Raw genomic sequence first — 11,143 nt, 5'->3', positions numbered from 1 at the left:
GGATAGTATCGGAGGGTACTAGCCATGGAAAAGTGAAAATACAGCAACCTAACACCAACATAAGTAGAATTTAAATTTGATACACTACCTAAGGAAGTGGTGATTTGCTTTCTTATACTAATGATATCACGAGTTTCTGTTTAAGTTTCGTGTTGTGAAGTTTTCAAGTTCTGGGTGGAGTTCTTATGGACAAAGAGATAAAGAGTGGCAAGAGCTCAAGCTTGGGGATGCCCAAGGCAGCCCAAGTTGATTCAAGGATGCCGAAAAATCCTAAGCTTGGGGATGCCCCGGGAAGGCATCCCCTCTTTCGTCTTCAATCCATCGGTAATGTTACTTGGAGCTATATTTTTATTCACCACATGATATGTGTTTTGCTTGGAGCGTCTTGTATCGTAGGAGTCTTTTATTTTTGTTATGTCACAATCTTCCTTGCTGCACACCTAGAGAGAGATACATGCACTCACCGTGATTTTGTCGAGCTTCACTTATATCCTTTGAGTTAGGCAATTCAGCTCACATGTGTTTCACATATATCTTTTGAGCTAGTTGATTTTGCTCTATGTGCCTCACTTATATCTTTTAGAGCACAGCGGTGCGTGGCTTGGTAGTTGATCTATGCTTTGATAGTAGTCTCAAAAGGGGTAGTTATCCAAAGGGATATGAAAACTTCCACCTTCATGTGCATTGAATAGTTAGAGAAGTTTGATTCATCTCAATTAGTTTTGAGTTGTGGTTGTGGTAATATTGAAGTTATGCTAGTAAGGTGTTGTGGATCTTGAAATACTTGTGTTGAAGTTAGTGATTCCCGTAGCATGCACGTATGGTGAACTTCTATGTGATGAAGTCTGAGCATGATTAGTTTATTGAGTGTCATCCTTTGTGTAGCGGTCGAGATCGCGTGATGGTTTATACCTACCAACCCTTCCCCTAGGAGTACGCGTTGAATGCTTTGTTTCGATTACTACTAAAAATTTTGCAACAAGTATATGAGTTCTTCATGACTAATGTTGAGTCCATGGTATAGATGCACTTTCACCTTCCACCATCACTATCTTCTTTAGTGTCGTGCAACTTTCGCCGGTGCATAAAACCACCATTAGCCTCCCTCAAAACAGCCACCATACCTACCTACTATGGCTTTTTCAAAGCCATTCCGAGATATATTGCCATGCAACTACCACCATGACATGTGACACAACTTCTACATTGTCATTACATGATCATAAGATAGCTAGCATGATGTTTCCATTGATGTATATGCCATGCTAGATCATTGTCACGGTACACTACCGAAGGCATTCCATATAGAGTCATCATTGCTCCAAGTTTTGAGTTGTAAGTGTGATGATCATCATTGATGGAGCATTGTCCCATGTGAGGAAATAAGAGAGTCCAGCGAAGCCCATTTACAAAAAGAGGCCAAAGATGCCCAAAAAAGGCCAAAGAGCCCACCAAAAAAAATGAGAGAAAAAGAGAGAGGGACAATGCTACTATCTCCTTTCCACACTTGTGCTTCATATTAAGCACCATGATCTTCATGATTGAGAGTCTCTCGTTTTGTCACCTCCATATAGCTAGTGGGAAATTTTCATTATATAACTTGGCTTGTATATTCCTATGATGGTCTTCCTCAAAATTACCCTAGGTCTTCGTGAGCAAGCAAGTTGGATGCACACCCACTAGTTTTCCTTAAGAGCTTTCACATACTCATAGCTCTAGTGCATCTCTTGCATGGCAATCCCTACTCATTCACATTGATATCTATTGATAAGCATATCCATAGCTCATTGATATGCCTAGTCAATGTGACCATCTTCTCCTTTTTTGTCTCACAACCTCCACCACTCCATTCCACCTATAGTGTTATAACCATGGCTCACGCTCATGTATTGCGTGAGAGTTGAAAAAGTTTGAGAAAGTAAAGGTATGAAAACAATTACTTGGCCAATACCGAGGTTGTGCATGATTAAATTCGTTGTGCAAGGATGATAGAGAATAGCCAGACTATATGATTTTGTAAGGATAACTTTCTTTTGGCCTTGTTATTTTGAAAGTTCATGACTACCTTGCTAGTTTGCTTGAAGTATTATTGTCTCCACATCAATAGCAAACTATTGTTTTGAATCTAACAGAACTGAACATTCATGTCACATAAGAGGAGTTACAAAGGACATCTATGCTAGGTAGCATGAAAGCATCAAAAATTCATTTTTTATCACTTCCCTACTCGAGGACGAGCAGGAGTTAAGCTTGGGGATGCTTGATACGTCTCCAACGTATCTATAATTTTGATGGTTTCATGTTGTTATCTTGTCATACTTTGGATGTTTTATATGCCTTTTATATATTTTTGGGACTAACCTATTAATTTAATGCCAAGTGCCAGTTCTTGTTCTTTCCGTGTTTTTGACCCTTTTTCAGGCGTAGTCCAAATGGAATAATTCTTTCGCGGTGATTTTTTATGGAAAATATCAAAAATACCGGAAGAAAAAGATACCGAAGAGGGGTCCCGAGGAAGCCACAAGCCGTGTCGGCACGCCCCCCCCCCCAGGCCGCACCAACCAAGCTTGTGGGCCCCTCAGGGGCCCACTTGACGCAACTCCATCGCCATTTGGTCCTATAAATCCAGAAACCTCCAGAAAGAAACCTAGATCGGGAGTTCCGCCGCTGGAAGCCTCTGTAGCCACCAAGAACCAATCTGGAGCCCGTTCCAGCACCCTGCCGGAGGGGGAATCCATCTCCGGTGGCCATCTTCATCATCCCGGCGATCTCCATGACGAGGAGGGAGTACTTCTCCCTCGGGGCCGAGGGTATGTACTAGTAGCTATGTGTTTGATCTCTCTCTCCCTCGTGTTCTTAAGATGTCTTGATCTCGATGTACTGTGGGCTTTGCTACTATAGTTGGATCTTATGATATTCTTCCCCCTCAACCTTCTTGTAATGAATTGAGTTTCCCCTTTGGAGTTATCTTATCGGATTGAGTCCTTGAGAACACTTGATGTATGTCTTGCACGTGTCTATCTGCGGTGATCAACTTGTGGGTTTGTGACATTGGGAACCTATGCATATGGGTTGGCACACGTTTGATTCATGTGAATACTCGATGTATGTTTTTATGATCAACTTGCGGGTTCGTGACATTGGGAACCTATGCATAGGGGTTGGCACACGTTTTGACTCTCCGGTAGAAACTTCGGGGCACTCTTTGAAGTTCTATGTGTTGGTTGGATAGATGATTCTGAGATTGTGTGATGCATATCATATAATCATGCCCACGGATACTTGAGGTGACAATGGAGTATCTAGGTGACATTAGGGTCTTGGTTGATATGTATCTTAAGGTGCTATTCTAGTAGGAACTCTATGATGGATCGAATGGAAAGAATAGCTTCGTGTTATTTTACTACGGACTCTTGAATAGATCGATCAGAAAGAATAACTTTGTGGTGGTTTCGTACCCGACAATAATCTCTTCATTTGTTTTCCGCTATTAGTGACTTTGGAGTGACTCTTTGTTGCATGTTGAGGGATAGTTATATGATCCAATTATGTTATTATTGTTGAGAGAACTTCACTAGTGAAAGTATGAACCCTAGGCCTTGTTTCGACGCATTGCAGTACCGTTTGTGCTCACTTTTGTTACTAGTTAAACCTATATCCACCATCCATATTGCACTTGTATCACCATCTCTTCACCGAACTAGTGCACCTATACAACTTACCATTGTATTGGGTGTGTTGGGGACACAAGAGACTCTTTGTTATTTGGTTGCAGGGTTGCTTGAGAGAGACCATCTTCATCCTACGCCTCCCGTGGATTGATAAACCTTAGGTCACCCACTTGAGGGAAAATTGCTATTGTCCTACGAACCTCTACGCTTGGAGGCCCAACAACGTCTACAAGGAGAAGGTTGCGTAGTAGACATCAGGGATTTACCCACTGCCACTACATCAAGTATTCATCCTCAAAGGGTCAAGGCATCACCTAATACAAAGCACTAAACATGGCATCATGACAGAAAATTACAGTTTTATGAAGTTACTCTAAAGTGAAATCTGATTGCACAAATGGATTCCTGGGATGATTCTACCCCAAAATCATCTATAATACATGGGTACTTGCATGTAGCATCTAGGCACAAAGCTAGCTCGAAAACTACCACCTAGAATCCAATATGACATATAGTAAAAATAACACATGTAAATATAGCACATGTAGCAACACCTACACCTACACATGCACACACACAAGCCCCACACACCACTACATCACTTCATAGTGGCGAGCATGATGGGTTAGACCCTCATGCACAAGTGCATATGCACCCATGCACTCACACACACATGCATGAGCACATACACACACATACATGTGCTCACACACACACACACACACTACAAAAGTATGTGCAACATGAGGGCTAGGCCCCTTGCACATGTACATATGTGCACCCACATGCACACACACACACACACACACTCACATATACATACACCACACATGAGCACAAGCACTCTCTCACACACATACACACACACTTATGCATGAACTCTAGGCTTTAAAAGAAACAACCATGCTCTGGTTTTGCTAAAAAAAGGACAAGGCATTACTTGTTGCACAAGGAAAGGAAAAGGGAAAAATAAACAAGGGGAAGCAAAAGTAAAATGGGGAGGCCCTCGAATCGAACCTGGTACCTCCTGCAGCACAGCACCACACAAGCACCACTGGGCTACCACTTCGCTCTTGACAGAAAGGAGGAAGGGGGCAGGTTAACTCTCTCTGCCAAGAAACTACCACCAGTGAAAACAGAAATTAAAAAGGGGGCTGCAGGGGATCGAACCCCAGATCTGCCCGAAGCAACAACATACACCTACCACTCTGCTACTCGAACGGATCTTAACAAAGAGGGGGGTTGCTCTTTTGAGCATCCCCCTCTGCTCCTACTGCACACAAGCGGCGGCCAGAACAAGGGAGACTCCTCGGCGACGCTCCAACGATTTACCACCTACGGGTACTATGGCGCGGGACACGGGAGGTTGGTGGAACCAATTCCCGCGGCTAACCCACGCGGAGGGGACCTGAGGCGGCGGCGCGACGCGGCTGCGCAACCGGCCGGAACAGGACACGACGGCGACGCGATTCCGGCGACAGGTGAGCCTTTTGGCGCGGGGAAGGATGGGGGCTCACCTAGGGGTGCTCGAAGGAGTCCCTGCTTCCGAGAAGAGGAGGAAGAGGCGAGGTCGACAGCGACGAGTTGCTCTGCTCCACCCGAGACGACGACGGCGAGGAGAGGTCGATAGAGGAGATGATCCACCCTCCTAGTGTTGGGAATGGAGCGAGGGAGGATCCATCATCCTCCCTGCACGCTTGGATTCGACGGGGATGCACCGGCGACGAGGAGAGGGACGATGGCGACGAGGCACTCTTTCTGAACCTCTCTGAACCCGAAGGTGTTCTTCTCTAAACATTACTTGAGGAGGGGAAGAAGGAGGCAGGAGAAGGTGCTGGCGGAGGAGGAGAACGAAGGGAGGAACCCTAGGAGGAGGGGGCACGCACGCCGAGGCTTTATAGCCCTCGGCTTCCGTGTATTCACGGCGTCGACGGCGCTCTCTCTCTCTCTCTGATGCTCCACTGACGGAAAGTAGAGAAAGCAACGTCGTCAGAGGAGGAAGAACGAAAGGGGAGAGGGTCGCGCGAGAGAAAGGAAAAGAGATGGGCCAGGGAAGAGGAGAAGAGCCCACTTGCTAACTGGCGCCTACCGATGAAAAATAAACAAAGGAGAGGGTTTTCTTTTTTTAAATACCAACACACAACAAAATGCCCAGTGCCACAAAGGGGTTGGAAAACAATAAAACAAATTTACTTAGGGCATAAGGGAATTATGGCCTATTTAAATAAAATATAAAACAGATTTTTGGAGCAACGAAATTATATTCAAAACGGAATTTAATATACTATTTTGTTGATAAACCCAATATGACTTAGGTTTTAAAACCCCAAGACAACACCCCTTCACACACAAGATAAAACAACAAATGACCAACATTTTTAAAACAGGTTTAAACAAAGTGATTTCATGAGTTCAAATAATAAAGGAGAAGGGGTTTTGAAACCATGTTTGAAACACCATGGTTTTGAAAACACCACAACATCAAACACAATCACACTAGCATTCACAATCACAAGAGACTCATGAAGATCAAGCAACATCAACACAATGGAATTTTCATGAATGCAATGAATGCCATGATGAAAGATGGAGACACCAAACAAAGCCACATGAAATGATAACTCTCATAGCATTGAAAACATGGTTCCAAAATAGGAAAGGTTCCAAATATGGCAAGGGTTACATCTGGGGCATTACACTTACGTTGTCGCAACGTGATCCGGTTCCCTTCCATCACCGAAGAAATCACCTTGCACACCAACACGAAAAACAACTCAAACGGCGGGGTTATGACCAAGAATATGCATTTTCATCTTATGCTTCCAACTAGCAAATTTTGTACCATCAAAATATGGACCTCTACGGTGGTAATTTACCTCACTAGATGCCATACTCTCTTAGGTTGTGAAACCAATGGAATGGATACCAAAGCTCTAATACCACTTGTAGGATCCAAAGTATGTCTAGAGGGGGTGATTAGACTACTTGACCAAATAAAAACTTAGGTTTTTCTCAATTTTAGTTGTGGGCCAGTTTTAGCAATTTGTGACTAGTCAAGTACACCCTACACATGCATATCTAAGAGTATAGCAGCGGAAATTAATGACATGCAAATGTAAGTAGAGGGTAGGGAAGGAAGATCAAACACAAAGGTAGACACGACAATTTTTGGCGTGGTTCCGACCGGTGGTGCTATCATACGTCCACATTAGTGGAGACTTCAACCCACGGAGGATAACAGCTGCGAGAGTCCATGGAGGGCTCCACCCATAAGGGGTCCAAGAAGAAGCGGTGTTGTCTATTCCACCAGGGATTACATCCACGAAGGACTAGCCTCACTCCGGGTAGATCTTCACGAAGTGGGCGATCTCCTTGCCCTTGCAAAATTCTTGGCTCAACTCCACAACATGAAGTAGGAGGCTCCCAAGCAAAACCTAACAATTCTAGGAGGCACGACCCTCCAACAGGTAATAGATGCGGTAGAACGATGAACTCCTTGCTCTTGTGCTTCAAAAGATAGTCTCCTCAACACTCAATCACTCTCTCAAAGATTTGGCATGGGTAGAAGAGATTGATTGGGTGTAAAGCAACTTGGGGAGGCTAGAGATCAAGTTTCTATTGGATGGATTGGAATCTCCTGATCTCAAGACATGAGTAGGTGGCTCTCTCTCAGAAATATGGATATGGCAAGTGTATGTGTGTTATGAGTGCTTCCTCTCGGAGTGAGAGGTGGTGGAGGGGTATATATAGGCATCTCCCAAAATCCAACCATTACTACAACATTATTGCCCAACTCGATGACACCGAAATGAATCTCGGTGGTATCGAGTTGCACTAAATGTGGCAACTTTTGCATTCTCGGTAAGACCGATATATGAATTTCAGTGGTACCGATATTGTGACCCAGGTCAGTATCCAAATTTCGACAAGACCGATTTCAGAACTCGGGAATTCTAATTCTTGAAATTGACACCAACAACTTGGTCACTGCCTCGGTGGCACCAAAGTGGAAGTTGGTGGTACCGAGATTCTAGGGTTTGGCAAAGGTTTTTTCTCTGGAAAATCGACAGGGTCGAAGTGGAATACTTGGTGGCACCGATTTTTATGTGTAGGCTTTGTACAAAGATTTTTGTGAGAGAAATGCTGACTATTTTTGGTGGCTATCTCTAAGCACTTGAGCAACCAATTCATCATAAATACCTCATCCCCTTTTAACAGTATCTGCCTTCCTACAGACTCAAAAGTGATTTCTCACAAATATAAAGTGTAGAGTCCTCTTGCTTGAAGCTTGGCCAATCCTATCCCATTCCTTGCGTCAAGGGGTTTATCCTCACAATCCTTTAACCAATGCATCTTTGAACTTTTCTGAAATATATTTCGATAAGATCATTAGTTCAATGATACATATGTTTTTATTAATTACCAAAACCACCTTAGGAGCAATTGTGCTTTAAACTGCGCACAACACACAAGAAAGTGGAGATGATAATCTACGAGCGTCACACGGCTATCCGGAAGCCCTATCGCGACACCGCGCCTTTCGTCGCTCGGAGCCTGACTCCGACAAAGGCAACGTTGACGATGACAAAGGAGCCAGGATGGTCTACAAGGTCATCGTGAAGTAGAGGGTAGTATAGGATTAGTTTTTTTTAATGTTTTCTATTCACTGGACGACATATCATCCGATTTTATGAAAAAAAATCATCCATTCTTAAATAGTTGCAACCCACGACCTAATTTTCCTCTTCATGCAACTATCCCACATCATCAATTCATGCATGAGATCGTTAGCCTAATTTTCTTCTTCATGCAACTATGCCACATCATAAAGTCATGCATGTAGTCATTAGTTATGATTTTTTGCACTAATCTATCCATGCAATGATGTCATCTCAACAATCATGCATGTCAGCACTAGGGATTAGACTACTGATCCTGACTAGCTATCAGACGAGTGCTAAGCCATAGGATAAGATGTAAGATGGTCTATGGATCTATTACTAGGTTGTGCATGGTTGTTTGATTGCTTCCTAATAATTGCTTCCTTTTAGCACACACAGCATCCCTAATTATGTGGGATTAATTACCAACCTTGGGTGCTTGGTTTCAGGAAATTACTAACGGATATGTAGGAAGAAAATCTTTTAATTAATTTGATTCAGATTTGCTTTAGATGCAAATAATATCTTCATCACAGAAAATGAAAATAATATTTGCTTCCTCCTTCATGTGTAATATCGTGTACAGTTTGCTTCGTTTAGAACAAAATTGTGTATTTTTTCACTAAAGAATTTGCTTCCATGGTAAATGGAAAATATGCTTTGAGTTAATAGAAAATTATGTTTGCAAGAAGAGATATTCTATTTCAAAAGCATTGCTATCTTGTTTCCATCGACTATAAAATTGCTCCCAACCAAATATCAATTTGCTTCCGCCGAAGAAAAAAATACTTGTTTTGGAAACATCGCTATTGATACGTCTCCGTCGTATCTACTTTTCCAAACTCTTTGCCCTTGTTTTGGACTCTAATTTGCATGATATGAACGGAACTAACCCGGACTGACTCTGTTTTCAGCAGAATTGCCATGGTGTTGTTTTTGTGCAGAAATAGAAGTTCTCGGAATGTCCTGAAAATTTACGAAGAACTTTTCTGGAATAAAAGAAAAATACCTGCGCAAAGATCCACTGGAGGGGGCGTGCTAGTGGGCCACAAGCCCCTGGGCCGCGGCCACCCCCCCTGGCCGTGCCGTGAGGGCTTGTGGGGCCCACGTGGCACCACCGCCTCCAAAATCAGCTCTATATCTTCCGTCTCGCCCGGAAAAAAATCAGAGAGAAGGTTTCATCGCGTTTTACGATACAGAGGCGCCGCCACCTCCTGTTCTTCATCTGGAGGGCAGATCTGGAGTCCGTTTTGGGCTCTGGAGAGGGGAAATCGTCGCCATCGTCATCGTCAACCTTCCTCCATCGACAATTCCATGATGCTCTTCATCGTTCGTGAGTAATCTCATCATAGGCTTGTTGGACGGTGATGAGTTGGATGAGATCTATCATGTAATCGAGTTAGTTTTTGACGGGGATTGATCCCTAGTATCCACTATGTTCTAGATTGATGTTGCTACTACTTGGCTATGCTTAATGCTTGTCACTAGGGCCCGAGTGCCATGATTTCAGATCTGAACCTATTATGTTGTCGCCAATATATGTGTGTTTTAGATCCTATCTTGCAAATTGTAGTCACCTACTATGTGTTATGACCCGGCAACCCCGGAGTGACAATAGCCGGAACCACTCCCGGAGATGACCATAGTATGAGGAGTTCATGTATTCACCAAGTGTTAATGCGTTGGTCCGGTTCTTTATTAAAAGGAGAACCTTAATATCCCGTAGTTTCCATTAGGACCCCGCTGCCACGGGAGGGATGGACAATAGATGTCATGCAAGTTATTTTCCCTAAGCACGTATGACTACATATGGAATACATGCCTACATCAGATTGACGAACGGGAGCTAGTTACATATCTCTCCGTGTTATAGCTGTTACATGATGGATCACATTCGTCATACTCATCCATCACCGATCCACTGCCTACTAGTCTTTTACTACTGGTCCTCGCTACGTTACTTTGTCTAGGCTTGTCCCTTGCTACAAAAGGGATTGGGCCACTTTGCTACTACTGTTGCTACTGTTGTTACTCTGTTGCTGCTACTACTGTTGTTCCTTGCTACTTTGCTATTACTTGTTGCAAGATCCTTTCCGACACTGTCGTCGGGGAAGAGTAGTTACCCGCTCACATGCAACCTACTGGCGCCATTGATACATCAGTTAGGAATATTCTGCCGTCAACACATCGTTTCTGGCACCGTTGTTATCATACTACTTTGCTACTCATACTTTGCTTGCAGACACTAATCTTTCAGGTGTGGTTGAATGTGACAAACTCAGCTGATAATACTTGAGAATATTCTTTCACTTCCCCTTTGGCGAACTAACAAATTTGGGTTGAATACTCTACCCTCGAAAACTGTTTCGATCCCCTACACTTGTGGGTTATCAAGACCTTTTTCTGGCGCTGTTGCCGGGGAGGCACAGCTATATTCTCTGAGTCACTTGGGATTGATGTCTGCTGGTCACTATGAGGAATCTGAAAGATCCAAGAACTAAAATCTTTCCTTCCACTACGAGGAGAGGTAAGGAACTGGCATCTAGCTCTGCACTTGATTCACCTTCAGTTTTGAGTAAGTTTGCGACCTCGCCTCCTACTAGAAATCTTGATATGTCACCTGTGCTAGATGATGCTACTTCTGTTGCCCATGATGTTTATGATGATGCTATGCTTGATACTACGCATGATGATGCTATCCTTGATACTATGCTTGATACTATGCCTGATACTGCTTTGCCACTTGGTGCCCTTGATGCACATATTGCTAGAGTTGCTGCTAGATGTGATGATACTTCTGAAACTGCTGAT

Source organism: Hordeum vulgare, chromosome 4H, assembly GCF_904849725.1.
Source record: "Hordeum vulgare subsp. vulgare chromosome 4H, MorexV3_pseudomolecules_assembly, whole genome shotgun sequence".
Classification (NCBI taxonomy): Eukaryota; Viridiplantae; Streptophyta; class Magnoliopsida; order Poales; family Poaceae; genus Hordeum; species Hordeum vulgare.
Note: the sequence above shows the minus strand (reverse complement) of the source record.